This window comes from Aegilops tauschii, chromosome 6 (genome assembly GCF_002575655.3).
Source record: "Aegilops tauschii subsp. strangulata cultivar AL8/78 chromosome 6, Aet v6.0, whole genome shotgun sequence".
NCBI classification, from domain to species: Eukaryota; Viridiplantae; Streptophyta; class Magnoliopsida; order Poales; family Poaceae; genus Aegilops; species Aegilops tauschii.
The window spans coordinates 84,108,680-84,129,460 of record NC_053040.3 but is presented as its reverse complement, the minus strand read 5'-3'; the positions used below and the strand labels follow the sequence as shown (position 1 = coordinate 84,129,460).

The window sequence follows — 20,781 nt, the reverse complement described above, 5'->3', positions numbered from 1 at the left end:
TATGAATCCACTTTCATATCAAAATATGATCTTTGTTAGTCTCTTACACCCACACAATCCTCTAACCTTTGTAGCTAGCACTAACTTTCTCTCGTGCATGCACACGCCCTCCTTGCCCTCCCCCTCCCTCAGCATTCTACCATCACGCACATTCATTTTTTTCTTTAGGTCGTTCTCCCACAGTCTCCACAACTCCTTTCCGACACACACCGATCGATAAACCTCTCCAACGATGTCTGCCTACAACATACACACGCACCTTCCATCTCCTCCTTTCTGTGTCCATGCCTCATGTCTCTCATACAGTCCCACACACGTGTAAACTCTCATCCCTCTTTTCATCAATCTCACAATCGCACACTCGTCCCCCTATCTAGCTAGTAGCTAGGCCTCTCGCACCACCTCCTAGCTCCATTCTCTCTGTCTATCCATCTCGCTAGGCCTTATTTGCCTCTAACAAATGGATGTACACCGATCGATCTCCCACTATACATATAGCTAGCTAGGTCGTTAGAACTCATTTTTTTCGCACGCGTCGATCGATCTACCTCATTAGTTATGTCTCTCCCTTCCTCTGACAAACAACAATTGATCTACCGATCTAGTTAGGTTTGCTTACCAAAGACATGGTTCCCCTTCATCATCCATACATGCGTCCCGACACATCTATCACGCACACGCACATACAGAAACACATCCCCGCTCTTATTGATAATTGAAAGTGCATTATATCGACTAGAGGGGGGTGAATAGGCGATTTTTATGAATTCTTCACTGAGGAATTTGCGGGTGAGGAAATTCCTTAGCAAAGAATTACTTGCAGTGGAATAAGTACTCAGATGTAAATGTAACAACACACAAGCATGGTCATCATGATGAAATGAAGACGAACACAGAGTACAGAAAGCGTAAACACAGGATGGCACAGGATGAAGACAAACAGACTGAAGAAATTGAACTGAGGAAATTGAGAAAGTCTTCAGTCAAAGTCTTCAAACACTGATATGAACAACTGCACAACACAGTTATGAGGAAATGAAAGAGTTGAGGAAATAGAACCAGTAAGCTTGGTGAAGACAATGATTTGGTAGACCAGTTCCAACTGTTGTCTCAGTTGTACGTCTGGTTGGAGCGGCTAGGTATTTAAACCTGAGGACACACAGTCCCGAACACACAGTCCTCACCGTATTCTCCTTGAGCTAAGGTCACACAGACCTCGCCCAATCACTCGTGGTAAGTCTTCAGGTGACTTACAAACCTTCACAAACTCGGTCACTCGGCGATCCACAATTCCTCTTGGATGCTCTAGACCATGACGGCTAACCGTCTGGAAGAAGCACAGTCTTCAAAGGTAACAAGCGTCGGATCCACGCAGGATCAATCTCTTAAGTGATGCTCAATCACTTTGGGTTTGTAGGTGTTTGGGTTTGGGTTTCCTCACTTGATGATTTTCGCTCAAAGTCCTCGGAGGATAGGTTGCTCTCAAATGACAAGTGTCAGTTTCTCTCGGAGCAGCCAACCAGCTAGTGGTTGTAGGGGGCGGCTATTTATAGCCTAGGGAGTAGCCCGTTATGATAAGACATAAATGCCCTTCAATAATATTTCCGTTAGGTGGGTAGATATTTTGGGACAGCTGGCGCGTAGCACAGCAACGGTCGGAAATTTGAGTATCAAATTCCTCAGGGCTATCATGTTCCTCACTGTGTAGGCAATCCGCACTGGCGAATTCCTAACTCCTCAATCAGAACAAATTCCTCAGAGACCAGAGGAACTTCGTCTCTGTCACTGAATAATATGACTAAACTGTATGAGATTTCCAATGGCTTCACTTGAAGGGATTGGTAGGTGTAGGATTTTGAGTTGAGCATCACATGGGAATTTTTCCTTAGTATTTCCTCGACCCCTTTAACAGTACGGTGTTTCCTATGACTCAATAAAGAGAAAATGAAACTATGAAAACAAAAGTCTTCACGCTCCATGTTCCTCGAATGAATACCAAGTCTTCAAGGTCACACCAATTTCTTCACTTTCAAAGTCTTCAGAAATGCAAAGTCTTCAGACGAAGAACTTCATTTTTAGGGGTCGACTTTCTCTGTAAATATCAAACTCCTCATAGACTTATAGACCTGTGTACACTCACAAACGCATCAGTCCCTTAACTTATAAGTCTTCAAAACACCAAAATCACTAAGGGGCACTAGATGCACTTACAATCTCCCCCTTTTTGGTGATTGATGACAATATAGGTTAAGTTTTCAACGGGGATAAACATATGAAGTGTAAATACTAATATTGAGGAATTTGATTGCAAGATATAGAAGAACTCCCCCTGAAGATGTGCATAGTGAGGAATTTGCTTTTGAAGCAATGCACACTTGAAGAGTAGAATCATGGAGATCTCCCCCTATATCTTGTAATTCATACACGCATTTGACATATAATATGAAGAATTTGAAATGCATGACGAAATATGGTGACTGATGTAATTCAGCATGCGTGCATTAACATTAATGAGGAATAAGCATGCAGAAAAACACAGCAAAAGTATCAGGCCACCATAGAGTTTAAGTTTACAACTCGATCCAGCAAAGTCATCGGAAGAACGAGAGTTGTAACTTAGCAAAAAAACGCCCATATAGGATAGACCCGCTTGAAGACTAACTCAAATCCCCCCTTTGTCATCGAATGACCAAAAGGGTTGAAAATGAGGACGAACGCCCCTGAAGAATATCAAGTTGATGGAGGAGCGCCAGCGTTGTTGGGGTCGTTTGTTAATGTAGAGCCTGCCGCAGTGTCGTCCAAGTCTTCATGCTCATCGGTTTCGCGCGATGAAGAATATGAGCTGGCCACCAAGGAAGGAACCTTGACCTTCTTGTATTTCTTCGGTGGAGGTGCAGACCAGTCAAAGTCTTCCTTGAGACCCATTTGCTTCAGATCTTCTTCACCATACAGATGAGATAAGATAGCCCAGGTGCGACCCAAGACTTCATGGAGGTAGTAATGGTTTTTCTTCACTGCATTATGTGTAGCAGTCATGTTGTGAAGAATAGAACCAAACTGACGCTTAGCCCATTTATGGTTTCGATCCACCTTCTGGTGAAGACTAAGGAGCAGCTCACGGTCAGTCATCACTCCTAGAGCTGTGGCTTGAGGAGTAGACTTGGGTGCATTGGCAGCAGAATCAAGTGTGGCAGAGTCATCATTGGTGGAATAAGATGCAGCTTTGCAAAACTGACCATCCAATGGACGAATGCCTTCATCAATAACAGCAGGTGCCTTGCCCTTTTCATCAGCTGAGGAATAGGTCCGCTTGAGGACTTCGATTGGGGGCAAGTAGCTGAGGTGATTCTAAAAATCAGCCTTGTAGTTGAGTGAAGACCTTGTTCTGAGGAATCTCATGATCCAAGGAGCATAAGGCTTCAGCTCAAACGGAGAGACAGCAACATTGGCCAGGGTCCTCATGAAGAAATCATGATAGTTGATAGGGATGCCATGCATGATGTTGAATAGCAGATTCTTCATGATGCCAACGACTTCTTCATCAGACGAGTCGTGGCCTTTGATAGGACTCATTGTCTTCGTCAGAATGCGATAGACTGTTCTGGACACATATATCAATTCCTTCACGAGGAATTTGGTCCTTGGGGCTTGACCAGGTTTCAGAGGCTTCATAAGAACTTGCATATAATGGGCAGTCAGTTCAGGCTCTTGGTACAGGCAACGCGCTCCTTCAGGTGGAGGACTGATGGGCAGGGCGTGAAGTAATTCAGAGGGCGGTGCCTTATAGTGAGTGTTTTCGGTCATCCAGTCCAAAACCCAGGAGTTCACATCGTCAGCATCTCCTGTGATATGCAGTGTTGCGTAGAATTGAAGAATGAGCTCTTCATTCCAGTCAACTATGTCTGTGCAAAAGTTGAGGATGCCTGCGTCATGAAGCACACTGAGGACAGGTGAGAAGCATGGCAGTGATTCCATGTCCACATGAGGAATATGCTCGTGGTCGAAGACTTTGTCCTTGTTGAAGAGCAGTGAAGAATAGAAGTTGGCCTGGCTGGCGGTCCAGAAGTGCTTCCTTCTAAGACGAGCAGAATCATAGGGATTATAGTCAGTGAAGAACACGTGCTCACCGAAGAAGTCATCGGCCTTGAATTTCTGCTTCTTTGAGAATGGATCCTTTGGCTTGGGCTGAGGAGTGTCAGTCAATTGCATTATCACCTCAGGAATCGCAATCTCAGGTTCCACAGGCTGAGGAATTTCAGCTTCTTCTTCAATGAAAGCCTGGGTCTTCTATTCTTCATTTACATTTTCATCAGCACTAGTGGTTGGAATTTTTTCATGGACAGATGGAGTCTTACGAGGTTCTTCAGATCCCATTTGTACTTCAGTAGCAACAGGGGACTGAGGAATTTGTTGGAGTGGTGTGAACAGAGGAGAGTTGGGGTGCTGACTTTCCCAAAAGTCATCATTCATCACTGGAGTAGTGCTTCCAATGTCCACATCTTCTTCTTCCATTTCTTCAACGCCGGCCTCTTCAGCAGTGAACTGAGGCATAGGCGAGGAGATAATTGGTGTTGAAGGGATTGCATCCACTTCAATTTCTTCATCCAACTCCTTTGACGAAGCAGCAGAAGGACTCTCTTCATCGGATTCACTTGGAATCACATAATCTTCATCAAAAGGAACAAGGTCCTTTGATGGCATGGTTGAAATAGGAACAACATCAATTGGGTTGTCAAATGAGCTAGTCAATGGCTTCATCTTCTTCGGGGCTGAAGAATGTGATGAAGTTGATGCCTTCCTTTTCTTCACTGCTGCATGCTCTGCAGCCTTGGTCTTCTTCACATCTGATGCAGATGGAAGGATCGGAGTTGGGGTAGGTGCAGGAGGAGCAGAGGAATTTGGTTGAATTTCTTCAGGCACAACTGATGCAGTTGCCCTGACTTCTTCATTTTCTTCAGGCACAGTTGTTGAAGCTTCAGCTGCCCTGGCAGTTTCTTCAGGCGCAACACTAGAGGTTGCCCTGGCAATTTCATCAGCAGCTGGAATGCAGTCATCAGCCCTGGTACTTTGAGTTTCTTCAGCAGCCTGAATGTCATCAGCGGTGCTGGCATTTTCTTCAGTCGGCTGAGCAGATGCTTCAGCCTGAGAATTTTCTTGTTGCGTTGGGGCTGCAACATTGGTCGTGAACTTTTCAATCAACTTCACAAACCTGACTTTGGCAACAAGCCAGTCAGCGTAGTAATGATCAAATTCATCACTCAGTTGTTTGATCTCATCTTGCAAGGCAACGAGTTCTTCGGGGGAAAGCTTCAGAACATTTTGCTTCAGAAAACGATGTTTCTTGTACTGCGCTTTCTTCACTCTTCTTCCTTGTTCAAATTTCCATTTCTCTTCTTCGATGAAGGCAGTCAAAACATGACTTTGACCAGGAGTGAGGTTCATCTCTGGCAAAGGTGTGTTGGGATCCTTGTGCCATAGATCAATGAAGTCTAGGATCAGCTTCGGATCCAGAAGAAGAGGCACATTGCTGCCTTTGGCTCTAGCGGCCTTGACCTGCCTATCTCTAATGATTTCTGCAAGTTCATCATCATCAGCTTTGTCTTCATCAGACAACACTTGGAAGGCGACCTGCTTCTTGTGAGGACTTGGGCGAGAGCCACGTCCAGCAGTGGCCTTTGTCTTCAGCAGAGAGGGTCCCGTTGAAGAATTTGGTGCAGCTAAGGAACTAGCAGAAGCTCCTGAGGCAATAGAGATGCATGTCGTCCTTTGGCACGTGGCAAGATGCACAGGTGCAGAGGATTTGGACGGAGCAGCTGAGGACTTTGGCGGAGGAGCTGAGGACTTTGGAGGAGCAGGAGCAGTCTGGGGAGTTGGCCTTGAGGGCTTTGAAGAATCTGGCCATGAGGGCATTGCTGAGGAACTTGGCCGTGAGGGCATTGAGGGTGAAGCACTTGGCTTGTGAGTAGGCTTCTTTGCCATGGCCTTCTTCGGCTTGCTAGCAGAGGCCTCAGCAGTGGCAGCAGCAGCAGAGTCTTCATTGAATTTCATCACTGCTTCTCTTGCTTGTCTGGCCAATTTGGCCTGGCGCTTTGCCCATTCATCAGGATAATCCTCACCGCGCTTGAGGCTGGTGGGATCTGCTTCTTGGCCAGGTACCAATGGAGGTCTTGGCATGGAGGATTGAGAGCGAATTTCTTCATGTACTTGGGAGTAACATACCTGTACTCCCTCCACTCTCTTGCACATCTCCTCTCTATCCTCTGGATGCGCACCTTGCGCTGATTTTTGTCCACCTTGCCAAACTTGGCCTCATCAGGAGTGCAGTAATCCTTATATATGTCATCAGGGATCTCAAAAGCAGTATTAACCTCAGGCCTCTTTCCTCCCTTTTGTGGCTTCTTTCCATCAGCCATTTTCTTCAGATGAGGAATTTGAACAATAGAATTCTCTGAAGATGTATGCAACTTTTCTTCGAGGAATGCTGCAAATGAGTTAAGTTGATAAGAACCTAGTGATTCAGCAGCTGACATGAGTACCTGTGAATAGAGTATAGTTGCGAGGAATTTGGAGAGGTCATATGCGTTCTCAGAGGTTTTTCAAAAAGAACAAGTTTGAGGAATTTGACCAGATGAGTCTTGAAGAATTTCACTAAGCGTTCTTTGTCTTAGGTTCCAGAGTTGTAAAGATCAGAAATCCACACAATTGAGTAATCTTGAAGAAGAATATAGCTTAGAGAAATGAATCAAGAACAGATGACATGTGAGGTGTTTAGTGTGTGCAGAATTTGAAGAATAAACACCTTTGAAGATTTTGTAGAAATTTGTCGAATCAAAGAGGGTAGTAAAAGTAACTTTTAATTACCCTGGACGAAGAACACGATGAACTGAGAGGTGTAGATGTGAAGTTCGTCAGTTCAGATCTTCCACGCCCTAACTCGGCTGAGGAAGACAGCTATGGCGGCGGCGGAGTGAAGAAATCCGCAGCCGGCGCGAGTACGACGGCAACGAGGTCGAGGCGGTGAAGCTCTTCCTCACCGGCGACGATGAAGTAGCGGCGGCGCTAGGGTTTGAGAAGCTCGAGTTGGCGTGAGGTCGAGCGGAGTAAAAGAGAAGTGAGGAAGGGGAGAGGTATTTATAGCCACAGTGAAAAACTGTTCGCCCGAAGACTTTGGGCGAATGTGCCCCTGACCCTTCTCATTCGCTTGACATGTGTCACCCACGTACTGAGAAGTGGAGATCGTGTGAGATCGTGGGTGAATAGATAAGTGTTTCGTGGAATGCGGAACGGTTTGAGCGGCAAAGCCAAAAATTTAGATAAGATAAGTTAAAAGTTCCGTTCGCAAATTCTTCAGCTGATAAGGACACAGTGAAGATTTTCAACGAGTTTCAAATAGAACGCACGTGAAGAATTTGTGAATAGATTGGGTTGAGTTTAGCATAGAGGGGGAAGGGTCTGATCACATTCACTTAGCAGAAAAAACAACTTGAAGAAATAGCAATAAGTGAATGCTGTAGAGGACATAAACTCATATATATATATAACCAATGAAGAAAAACGACGTAAACAATGAAGACAATGCAAAGTTGAAGAACATGAACAACTGAGGAATTTAAAAACTGAGGAAAAACTCAAATTGAAGATTTTCAACTTTTGGTGATGGCATAACCCACCGTATAAGAATGATGATTTCAGACACCGCGTACAATTGTCGTAGGGCTCTGAGAATCAAATTCTTCGTTAATTTCTTCACACTTAGATTGTTAGTCTTCATTGATTGAAGAAAAACTTTTCTTCATGTGTTGCACATCTAAGTCATCAATTTTGCATAAGTGTTAGGATGAGTGTCCTTTTCAAACAACATTCGAAGATTCTAAGATATTTAGCTCACACCGCAACTTGCTAAATCTCTTCTCATCCAAGGGCTTTGTGAAGATATCGGCTAGCTGTTCTTCAGTCTTCACATGCTCAATGGAAATGTCGCCCTTCAACACATGATCATGAAGAAAATGATGACGAATCTGAATGTGCTTTGTCTTCGAGTGCTGAACTGGGTTGTGAGCAATCTTGATGGCACTCTCGTTGTAACAGAAGAGAGGCACATTCTTCACATTGACGCCGTAGTCCTTGAGAGTTTGCTTCATCCACAGCAATTGAGCACAGCAAGAACCAGCAGCAATGTACTCAGCTTCAGCAGTAGACAGTGATACGCAGTTCTGTTTCTTCGAGGACCAACAGACCAAAGATCTTCTGAGGAAATGACATGTGCCAGATGTTGACTTGCGGTCCACACGATCACCAGCATAGTCAGAGTCTGAATATCCAATGAGATCAAAAGCCGAGCCCTTGGGGTACCATAGTCCAAGTGTTGGTGTGTGAGCTAGATATCGAAGAATATGCTTCACAGCCTTATGGTGTGACTCCTTCGGTGTAGCTTGAAATCGGGCACACATGCAAACACTAAGCATAATATCTGGCCTAGATGCACATCAATACAATAGAGAACCAATCATGGAGCGGTATACCTTTTGATCGAAGTCAATACCATTTTCATCAGTGCATAGATGCCATTTGTGGGCATTGGAATTTTGACCCCTTTGCAATCTTGCATGCCGAATTTCCTCAGTACATCCTTGAGGTACTTCTCCTGAGATATGAATATGCCATTGCGCTGTTGACGAATTTGAAGACCTAAGAAGAATTTCAACTCTCCCATCATAGACATTTGATATTCTTCACTCATCATATAGGCAAATTCATCACTGTAATGTTGGTTAGTACAGCCAAAGATAATACCATCAACATATATTTGGCACACAAACAATTCACCATCATAAGATTTAGTGAAAAGAGTAGGGTCAAGTGAACCGGGTTTGAAGCCTTTCTTCATGAGGAATTCCTTCAAACTATCATGCCACGCCCGAGGGGCCTGCTTGAGGCCATAGAGGGCCTTATTGAGTCTGAAGACTTTGTCAGGATGCTTTGGATCTTCAAAACCTGGGGGTTGAGCAACATATACTTCTTCCTCAAGCTTACCATTGAGGAATGCACTTTTCACATCCATTTGATATAAGATGATATCATGATGGTTAGCATAAGCAAGTAATATGCGAATTGCCTCAAGTCTAGCAACAGGTGCAAAAGTTTCATCGAAATCAATTCCTTCAACCTGTGTGTAACCTTGAGCTACAAGTCGTGCCTTATTCCTCACCACAAGGCCATTTTCATCTTGCTTGCTGCGGTAGATCCACTTTGTGCCAATGATATTGTGCTTGCGAGGATCTGGACGTTTGACCAGTTCCCAGACGTTGTTGAGCTCGAATTGATGTAATTCTTCTTGCATAGCTTGAATCCACTCAGGCTCCAGAAATGCTTCATCTACCTTAGTGGGCTCTATGATAGAGACAAAAGCAAAGTGCCCACAAAAGTTAGACAAATGGGAAGATTTTGAGCGTGTGAGAGGACCTGGTGCTTCAATGTCATCAATGATTTTCTCAATCTGCACTTCTTTTGCAACACGAGGATGAGCTGGTTGCCATCGATGAATTTGATCAGCATTTTCTTCAGCACCATTTTCTTCAGCATTTTCTTCAGGTGCATTAGCTCGACGTTCTTCACGTTCTGGAATGAATTCTTCAGCAGATTCTTCGGTCGGAATGACATCCTCAGTAGCCTTGAACTTGATAGTTTCCTCAAGTGCTAGTTCATCTATCACAGAAGGTAGGTGCTCTCTTTGCGAGCCATTAGTTTCATCGAACCGCACATCTACAGTTTCAACAACCTTGTGAAGAACGTTGTTGAAGACTCTGTAGGTGTGTGAGTCCTTTCCGTAACCAAGCATGAAATCTTCATGTGCTTTCGGTGCAAATTTAGAGTTGTGATGAGGATCTCTAACACAACATTTAGCACCGAAGACTTTGAAATAACTCACATTGGGTTTCTTTTCAGTGAGGAGTTCATATGCAGTCTTCTTGAAGAATTTGTGAAGATATACTCTGTTGATGATGTGGCACGCAGTATCAATTGCCTCAATCCAGAAACGATGAGGCGTCTTGTATTCATCAAGCATAGTGCGAGCCATCTCAGCAAGAGTCCTCTTCTTGCGCTCCACGACGCCATTCTGCTGAGGAGTATAAGGAGTAGATAACTCATGAGTAATACCAAGTTCATCAAGATAGTCATCAAGACCAGAGTTCTTGAACTCAGTTCCATTGTCACTTCTGATGTGCTTGATCTTCACACCAAAGTTGGTTGAAGCCCTCGGAGAAAATCATTTGAAGACTCCCTGCACTTCATGTTTGTAAGTAACAATGTGTACCTATGTGTAACGAGAGCAATCATCAACAATAACAAAGCCATATTGAGATGCATCATTTAAAACAGCAGAATAATGATTAGGACCAAAAAGATCCATATGAAGCAATTCAAATGGTCGAGTGGTAGTCATGATTGTCTTTGCTGGATGCTTAGCCTTGGTCATCTTTCCAGCTTCACAGGCTCCGCACAAGTGATCCTTGAGGAATTTGACATTCTCAATGCCAATGACATGCTTCTTCTTCGCAAGTGTGTGCAAATTCCTCATGCCTGCATGACCAAGTCATCGATGCCATAGCCAGCCTTCTGAAGCTTTTGCAAGTAGGCACACGGCTGGTTGTGGTCCTGTAGAGAAATCAACAATATACAAGTCTCATCTCCTAAAGCCTTCGAAGACTTTGGAATTGTCAGCTTCCATGATCACAACACAACAATACTTGCCAAAGATAACAACCATATCAAGATCACAAAGCATTGAGACAGACATGAGGTTGTATCCTAAGGACTCGACAAGCATGACTTTGTCCATGTGTCGATCCTTTGAGATCGCAACCTTACCTAGACCCAATACCTGACTTTTGCCTTTGTCAGCGAAGATGATATGCTTCAGATGCGATGGAGTTAAGGGAGCATCAATCAATAGATTCTTGTCACCAGTCATGTGATTTGTACATCTACTATCGAGGACCCACTCATTGGCTTTGGGTTGATCATCCTGCAGATGAATTAGTGCAACTTACGAACTCATATACTTCATCAGTGAAGAATATGACATCAATTCATTAGATCAATTTCCTCAAGCAACGGAACAGATAAAGCAGTATGAGGACGTGAAAAATGAAAGTTCATTTCTTCATGATTAGCCTGCATCCTTTCAGGCATTTTCAGGTGTCCAGCAAATTCTTCAGACGTTTACGCACGTCTGGAGACCTGACCCTGCATAAGAGATTAGTTCTTTTTCTTCACCACCCACATCTGAAGGGGTGGCAAAGAGTTCATCACTCTGCGAGATCCATACGAGAAAGGCGGCATAGAAGCCAGTCCATTTCGTTTCACATAAGAGGAGTTAGGATAAGCATATGAATAAGCAGAGAAATTCTTCGAGGACTTATGAACATAATGGTTAGAAGAATAATGCTCATATTCATAGCCCTTAGCTCTTCCCTGCGAAACAGAGGTGTTAGCACGATGATAATCATATGAGGACTTTGATCCATTTAAGGAATTTGATCCACGTGAGGAATTTGGTCCGTACGAGGACTTGGATCCATATGAAGAATTTGGTCCATATGAAGAGTTTGATCCGGGGTTCCTATTCTTCACAGGTGGTGTCATGAGGACATTCACCTGAAGACTTTCAAGGCATCTTTTGGGAACCTAGATTTTCTTCATAGGGGAACCATTCCTGCAGTTAGTGCCAACATATCTAGCAAATACATCACCGTTCTGATTTTTGAACAGTTTATAGTTGGAGTCAAATGACTCATCAGAAGAATGAGGATATTCACATGTAAAGCCAGATAGATTAGATGGATCTACTGGAGGTCCCTTTGCAGCAACCCATGAGGTTTTGGGGTACTGCTCAGGCTTCCAATAAGTACCATCAGCATTGAGTTTCCTCTCAAAGGCAATACCCTCTTTCCTAGGGTTCCTGTTGAGGATCTGCTTTTTAAGCACATCACAAAGAGTCTGATGCCCTTTGAGGCTTTTGTACATGCCTGTCATGTACAATTCCTTCAGCCCTGCATCATCAGTGATACTAGCAATCTCCTCAGATGAGGAATTAGTGATAGCAGAGACAGTTGAATAATTTGTAGCATTAGAAGCATTTGAACATTCAGGTGAAGAATTACCAGATTCACGTTCAATGCATTTCAAACATGGAGGAACAAATTCTTCCTGAGAAGCGCTGATTTGTAGAGCAAGTAATGAATCCCGCTCCTTCTGAAGATCTTCATAACTCACTCTTAGCTTTTCAAGATCTTGCTTTCTCTGAAGAAATTCATAAGAAAGCTTCTCATGATCAGATAAGAGAGTGTTATGATGACCTTAAAGGTTATCAAACCTAGACTGAAGTCTCTGAAGATTTTCAGTTAAGGTTTTAGTGCGATCCATTTCTTCACCCAACATATCATCACTTTTGTCTAGCATATTTTGAACCTTTTCAAAAGCCTTTTGTTGTTCCACAGCAATCTTAGCAAGTTTAGAGTAGCTGGGCTTGAGGTTTTCATCAGATTCATTCTCACTTGATTCAGAGGAAGTATATTTGAGTACCTTGGCACCCTTTGCCATGAAGCAATAGGTGGGAGCGTAGTCATCATTGCCTTCATCAGCCTTGTTGGTGAGGTCATTTTCTTCAGAGTTGAAGATAGACTTGCTGACGAATGAGTAGCGAGGGCTAGACTCGCCACACCGGACTCGGACTCCTCAGATGCCTCCTCTTCCTCATGTTCCTCAGATTCAGCCTCAGAGTCCATTTCCTTGCCAATGAATGCCCGAGCCTTCTTGGAGCTGCTCTTCTTGTGAGATGAAGACTTTGAGGATTTTGATGATGAAGACTTTGAGGATTTCTTCTTCTTTACATCATCAGAACTGTAATCCTTGTATTTCTTCTTCTTTGATTCCTTTTCCCACTGAGGACAATCTTGAATGTAGTGACCAGGTTTCTTGCATTTGTGGCAAAGCCTCTTCTTGTAGTCACTGGATGAGGAATCATTACTCCTTGAGGGTTTTCCAAAGCGACCACGTCTTGAGAACTTCTGAAATTTCTTCACGAGCAGTGCTAGTTCATGGCTCAGTTCTTCAGGATCACAAAGGATGCTGCCAGAATCTTCACCTTCAGATTCAGAGACTGCCTTGGCCTTCAGGGCACGTGATCTGCCATAGCTCGAACCATAGAGATCTCTCTTTTCAGCAAGCTGGAACTCATGAGTATTTAGCCTCTCGAGGATATCAGCGGGATCAAGTGACTTGTAGTCAGCACGCTCTTGTATCATCAGTGCCAGAGTATCAAATGAGGAATCAAGCGATCTCAGCAATTTCTTCACCACCTCATGGTCGGTGATGTCAGTGGCACCAAGTAGTTGAAGCTCATTTGAGATGTCAGTGAGGCGATCGAAGGTTTGTTGAACATTTTCATTGTCGAGTCTTTTGAAGCGGTTGCAGAGATTGCGAAGAACGTCAACTCGAGAGTCACGCTGTGTTGGGACTCCTTCATTCACTTTGGACAGCCTATCCCAGATAAGCTTGGTAGTTTCCAAAGCACTCACTCTTCCATACTGCCCTTTGCTTAGATGACCACATATGATGTTCTTCGCTTGAGAATCAAGTTGCTTGAATCTCTTCACAGCAGTAGCGTTCAGAGAAGGTGTGACTGAGGGAACACCATTTTCCACAACATACCAGAGATCGTTATCAATTGCCTCAAGATGCATACGCATCTTATTCTTCCAGTAGGGGTAGTTCGTCCCATCGAAGGTAGGACACCCAGCTGAGACCTTGATCATACCTGCGGTCGACATAACTAAAACTCCAGGCGGTTAAACCAAAATCACACAGAACAAGGGAGTACCTTGCTCTGATACCAATTTAAAGTGCGTTATATCGACTAGAGGGGGGTGAATAGGCGATTTTTATGAATTCTTCACTAAGGAATTTGTGTGTGAGGAAATTCCTTAGCGAAGAACTACTTGCAGCGGAATAAGTACTCAGATGTAAATGTAACAACACACAAGCATGGTCATCATGATGAAATGAAGACGAACACAGAGTACAGAAAGCGTAAACACAGGATGGCACAGGATGAAGACAAACAGACTGAAGAAATTGAACTGAGGAAATTGAGAAAGTCTTCAGTCAAAGTCTTCAAACACAAATATGAACAAGTGCACAACACAGTTATGAGGAAATGAAAGAGTTGAGGAAATAGAACCAGTAAGCTTGGTGAAGACAATGATTTGGTAGACAAGTTCCAACTGTTGTCTCAGTTGTACGTCTGGTTGGAGCGGCTATGTATTTAAACCTGAGGACACATAGTCCCGGACACACAGTCCTCACCGTATTCTCCTTGAGCTAAGGTCACACAGACCTCGCCCAATCACTCGTGGTAAGTCTTCAGGTGAATTCCAAACCTTCACAAACTCGGTCACTCGGCGATCCACAATTCCTCTTGGATGCTCTAGACCATGACGCCTAACCGTCTGGAAGAAGCACAGTCTTCAAAGGTAACAATCGTCGGATCCAGGCAGGATCAATCTCTTCAGTGATGCTCAATCACTTTGGTTTTGTAGGTGTTTGGGTTTGGGTTTCCTCACTTGATGATTTTCGCTCAAAGTCCTCGGAGGATGGGTTGCTCTCAAATGACAAGTGTCAATTTCTCTCAGAGCAGCCAACCAGCTAGTGGTTGTAGGGGCGGCTATTTATAGCCTAGGGAGCAGCCCGACATGATAAGACATAAATGCCCTTCAATAATATGACCGTTAGGTGGGTAGATATTTTGGGACAGCTGGCGCATAGCACAACAATGGTCCTAAATTTGAGTCTCAAATTCCTTAGGGCTATCATGTTCCTCACTGTGTAGGCAATCCGCACTGGCGAATTCCTAACTCCTCAATCAGAACAAATTCCTCAGAGACCAGAGGAACTTCACCTCTGTCACTGAAGAATATGACTGAACTGTCTGAGATTTCCAATGGCTTCACTCGAAGGGATTGGTAGGTGTAGGATTTTGAGTTGAGCATCACATGGTAATTTTTCCTTAGTATTTCCTCGACCCCCTTTAACAGTACGGTGTTTCCTATGACTCAAGAAAGAGAAAATGAAACTAAGAAAACAAAAGTCTTCACGGTCCATGTTCCTCAAATGAATACCAAGTCTTCAAGGTCACACCAATTTCTTCACTTTCAAAGTCTTTAGAAAGTTTTTAGAAATCCAAAGTCTTCAGACGAAGAACTTCATTTTTAGGGGTCGACTTTCTCTGTAAATATCAAACTCCTCATAGACTTATAGACCTGTGTACACTCACAAACGCATCAGACCCTTAACCTATAAGTCTTCAATACACCAAAATCACTAAGGGGCACTAGATGCACTTACAATAATATTGCAGTTCTACCCTAAGTTTGTCTAGTAGGCCTCTCCCACCATCTTCGAGAAGCTTGCTTAGTATGTCGTCTCCCCCGCCCACGGGCACAGTGGCTCGCAGGATGAGGTGAAGCTTGCTTACTACGCCTTACGCCCGCTCCCTCGCCCACGCGCGCGGTGGCTCGCAGGAGGAGGAGAAAATTTTACTACTCCCTCCGTTTACTCCTCGTCCCTACCTTGGTTAGAGAGATTATCATATTTTTTGAAATATATGTCCTTTAGTAGATTTCACTATGAACTACTAGTACATACTCCAAACAATGATGTATATAGACGTATTTTAGAGTGTAGATTCACTCATTTTGCTCCGTATGTAGTAGTCCATATTGAAACGGACGTAATAGTACGCACTCTCCCTCGCCCCTCGACCCTCGCCCACGTGGTGGACGTGCAGCAATTCATTCGGTCTCAGATAGCCAAAACGATATATACTGCAGTACCACTATTGCCCGACTTCCCGAAGAGGCGAAGAGCCAAGCGCAAGGTTAATATTTTGGAGATGCCAAGCACAAGGTTTATAGGAGAACGAGTAGTACTAGTACTAGTAGTACGTACCAGTGGTACGTACTGTACGAGGAAGAAGGCAACAAGACGTATGTTTTGCATGACAGTCTCTTCTTACAAGACGTGCTAGACCTAGTGGACCTCATTGTTGCAATGGGACTACTCCCTATCATAGATGGCACGATTCAGAGTGGTGGGTAGCGGGCATAATTCGGAGCTGCTTAGTCTTAAACCCCATGAAGAAGTCCCGTCAAAAGGATAGCCATCCTCTACACGTGCTCCGATGTAAAATGAGTAAATGAGGCAAAAAGAGAAAGAGACAAAGTACAAAAATCACCAGCCTTAGATCCAGCCCTATTGTATCAGTGAATGATATTTCTACGTCATGATTGACATGGCTATATTATTAACCATGCTACGGAGGTAGAAGCAGATTTTTAATTATTCGCGGAGGTAGCAGCTGATGGATATTCAACTAGGAGTGAAATGATGGTTGCTTCCTTGGTCAAACATAGAGAAAGGTGGGCCTCGTGATTTCACGGCTTATTAGTCATTATTACTGCCTATACTCTTTGCCCATACTATATAATAACCGCGTGGTGGTACAGTAGTGGGCTATACTTTTAATAACCATGCTCGAAGAGAAGAGGTGCACGCACCCACGCACGTAGTGTACTAGTAGCACTCTTTGCGTCTTTTGCATTTTCCCCAACCACACATGTGATACAGTGGAGCTCATTTCTGTAAGATGATGTAGCACACGTGATAATTTGACGCGTCTAGTAGTAGTTACTCAATTATAAATAATGGAGGGTCGGGAATCACGCATGAACGGTACCATGTCATTTATAAATAAAGTTTTTTTCTTCAGTGGCACGTACGCAATATAAATAGGTTCATATGGAGAGAAAAGGAAAATGCTCCACTACATACATAGCCAGGACGAGCCTACACCGTTGCTTGCTAGGGTTGCTCTCTTCACACTCTCTCGCACAAAACGACGGTGGCCACATCTCTAACATCCGGGCGGATCACGTCCGCCGGGGAAAGGGGTGGATGCTTAGTGTATATGCGGTCGCCGTCGCCGACGGCGAAAACCCACTATCGGCACGTCCCGATTAGGGACCCGCCATTCTCTCTCACAAAGCCGGTGAGGTGGCCTTCGTCCCTTGCTCATTGCCGCGACATGGACAGTTTCCGCCTCCCACCATCCTCCTCTAGGTTGAGCTACGTCCCGACATCCCTCAGTTACAACTTCCTTACAGCCGGCTTGCACCACTGCCCTAGCTGCCGACATCACTCCCTGTGGATATTTCTCTACTTCTTTTTCCCGCACATACCTCTACTAGCTTCTACGTACTGTATTTGTGATGAGTTTATGTCTCATCAACTAGTCCCAGTAATCTTATTCTAATCATGCTTTTTCAATTTCTTTGCCACAGAGATGCTCATCTCAATTTTGGTGAAACTGCACAAAATGATTCGATGGTCAAAGGATTGCAAACTTCATTTCTTAGGAAGCTTCAACGTTGCCAGCAAATTAAAGCCTGGTTAGGGTTTACGGTTCAAGTGCTAGGGACTGCATGGGTCGTTTTTTTTTTCTTTAGTTGTCTCTGTTCCAAAATAAGTGTCAACTTTAGTAGTAGTAGTAGTACAACTTTGTACTAAAGTTCGCATAAAGTTGAGACACTTATTTTCGAACGGAGGGAGTACATATTGGCTATGATCTGTCAATCATTGAGATGCAATAGCATGCATGTTAGTGTCCTTTGTATTTGATGAAATGTTGCAACGGGGCAACCTTGGACGCAAGATACATGAAACAGAAACTGGAAGCTTCATAGTATTGTACAAATTTATCTCGCTAAGAAATTACAGTACGTACTATACTAGTACTATGTAAAGAGTTAGGTGTCACATGGTGTCCAGAAAATATGGTGATAGTGTGAGGTGGGCCATGTAATCACTGAGCCTGCGTGTTTTCACTGCTCTCGCACTCCTCCACTGTAAGAATGGAGAAAATTGTAATCTAGTACCTACTTTCGCTGAAGCGTGGGACATCCAGCAGTCCTACCACCTCAGTAATAATGACCAATGAGCCATCAAATCACATAGACCCAGGTGTAAGTTGGACGGACGAAGCAACCATCACTCTTGAATTTGCTTCTCCCTTAAACGCAGGCACCAGTGAGAGGTCGCGTCCGCTCTGCATGAATCGGGCATGAATGCGGCACCGATTCACTCTTGAATTTGCTTCTCCCTTAAATCGGGCATGAATGCGGCACCGATTCTTTGGAGCGGCGCTGACCGTTTCGGACGGCAAGCGCGCGCGGACGATGGAGGGGCTTTGTGTGGGCCTGGCTGGTCAGGAGCGGGCGTGGCAGCTGTCCCGACAGGACGCCCGGAATCGAGAGGATGCACGGACTCTCGCTGCTAAATCGTACACGACACACCATCTCTCTGTAGGAGTAGGTCGATGTGTCACTCTCTCTAACACAGACATGCTGTTAAACACAAACACACACACACACACGCACGCACACGCGCACGCACACACACACACACACACAGAGGTTCATAGAATAAGAATATCGTGCGAGTGCGAAGCCACAGGAAGTGAGATACAAATGGAGTACGTACAAGAAGAGAAGAGGTGATGAATATTCCAGCAAACCTGGACTGAGGAGTAGTACTCCCTCCGTCTAGGTGTTAAGTCATCTTACGAAAATCAGATATTCCCAAAATGTTTAGGCGTCGTCCATTAACTTCGCATCTCAATCCCCTCCTGGCCTTGTTGCTAGCAAGCGTTGTTACTTACTAGCCATAGTGGGAGTAACTTCAGCAGTAACATCGAGTCTAACTCAGCAAATTTGCTTATGTGGCAATGAGTTAATAAGGAGAGAGATAGTTTGAGTAACTTAGCTAGTTACGGTAACATCACATGTCCCAATGCAATATGAGTCTATAACCTAATAAATGAAGCTTTGCATGAGACCACACTTATGTTACTACCCACTATGAAGGTAGTAACATAGTCTAGGGATATGTGTATGTTACTAGTGTATGTTACTATCCATTGTGGCTAGTCTTACTCTGCCTTGTTATTTCCCCCGGAAACCCAATCCATGGAGCACAACTGCGCGTTGATCAGTCAAGAAATCAAAGTCAGCTTGCATGCGACTTAATACGTGGCCCTGCATGGTAGCTAAAACGGCATCTCTTAGTTGTCGTGATTAATTGTTGCGTTTAGAGACAGAAATCAGGGCTTTGATTGGAGGAAGGACCGGTCAAGTTTCTCCTTCTCCTCCAATCTGCTTGCACCTTGGTCCCACTGCACCTTCTAACGTGACTTACACCTAGACGGAGGGAGTAGTACGAGATACGGTGGCACACTGACTTAGGTCGAATACAAGTGCCCAAAATTATTGGAAGAGAGCAAAGTGTACAAACTAAATAATTAAAAGGGTAAAATGCACTGTTGGTCATTGAACTTATCGTATAAGTTCACTTTGGTCACTGTACTCAAGAATACGGTCGATACGGTCACCATATATGTGATGAGGTGACGATACGGTCAATGCGAGATTGTATAGCTCTGTATTCATCCATTTTGACCAGTCAAAGAATCCTCCTGGCGCCTTGTCAGATCACTTTTCTCTCTCTCTCTCTCTCTCTCTCTCTCTCTGTCATGCGGGTCCTACCTGTCATTGGGTGGAAGAAAGAAGTTGAACGAAAATAAAAATAAGCACGGGGGCGTGGTTCGAACCCTAGACCTCATGCTTTATATGGGACAACAGGCTAACCAGCTACACCAACCTCCAGTTGTGATTAACTAGTGGAAAATATAGTTTTCTACCTTTAGTAGGGCACACGCATGCAGCGCGCAGCTTGCAATGCATGCACACGCACTAGCACGGACTCAAGTCGCACGCTGGCCTCTACTGCCGCAAGTTCGTGCAGTACCTCGCCTGTTGTCCGCCGTTCCCATTGTTGACCCTCCCACGTGAGGTTGTCGACCCGTTACTCTACCACTACGCCAAGTCCGAGCTCTCGCTACTTGTGGCGCAACGCATACGAACTCCATCTGCATGAGATTACATGGCCATCAATGATGATTATGATGACACCCACACTAGGTCTCTCTACTCTCCTTGTGCGCACGATTGTCGTGCGGCTGCCGAAGTACGACCCTGCGGCCTCAACTTCATCGCCGGTCGCTGGTGTGTGCGTGTTGTGTGCTAACTAGTGTGTGTCTGCCCGCTGCGTGCTAGTGTGCGAGTGCATGCATGCGTATTGTGTGCATGTTATAATAAGGATTCACTTAAAATAGTACGTGAGCGAACAGAGGGATCAATTGGACCGTGTTCACGAGCAGTAGCGAGATGTGTGAGGTAAGATACACCGCTGGCGCTTTTAATTTTTCTTATTAATTCGTTTGTTTCACCCTCTGACTGGTGGGACCCAACGTACTATGTGGAGAGAGGTAAGGTGACTAAGGCTGCATTATTTTTGTACTACCAACACTTTTAAATCCCAAAAGACCTTACCACCAAAGCCACATGACACGATTATGATTTAAATCCCAATGACTCCCACGCAAAAAAACACGGCATGCTTGTCACACGAATGCAGGAATGTATACAAGGTTATTTTCCTCTCGTTAAACATAACGTGAGGGTGGTGTAGCTGGTTAGCCTGTTCGCTCATCAAACTTGATGTCTCGGGTTCGATAACCGCACTTGAGCATAATTTTGTTTTTGTTTGACTTCTTTCTTCCACCCAATGACAAGTAGAACCCACATGACAAAGAGAGAAAGTGATCTG

General features: G+C 44.3%; 1 pseudogene; it reads left to right on the top strand.

The window, feature by feature from the left end:
• The window catches only part of LOC141025539 (alpha-amylase/subtilisin inhibitor-like), a 94,464-nt pseudogene that overhangs the window by 38,643 nt on the left and 35,040 nt on the right, over nucleotides 1-20,781 (top strand).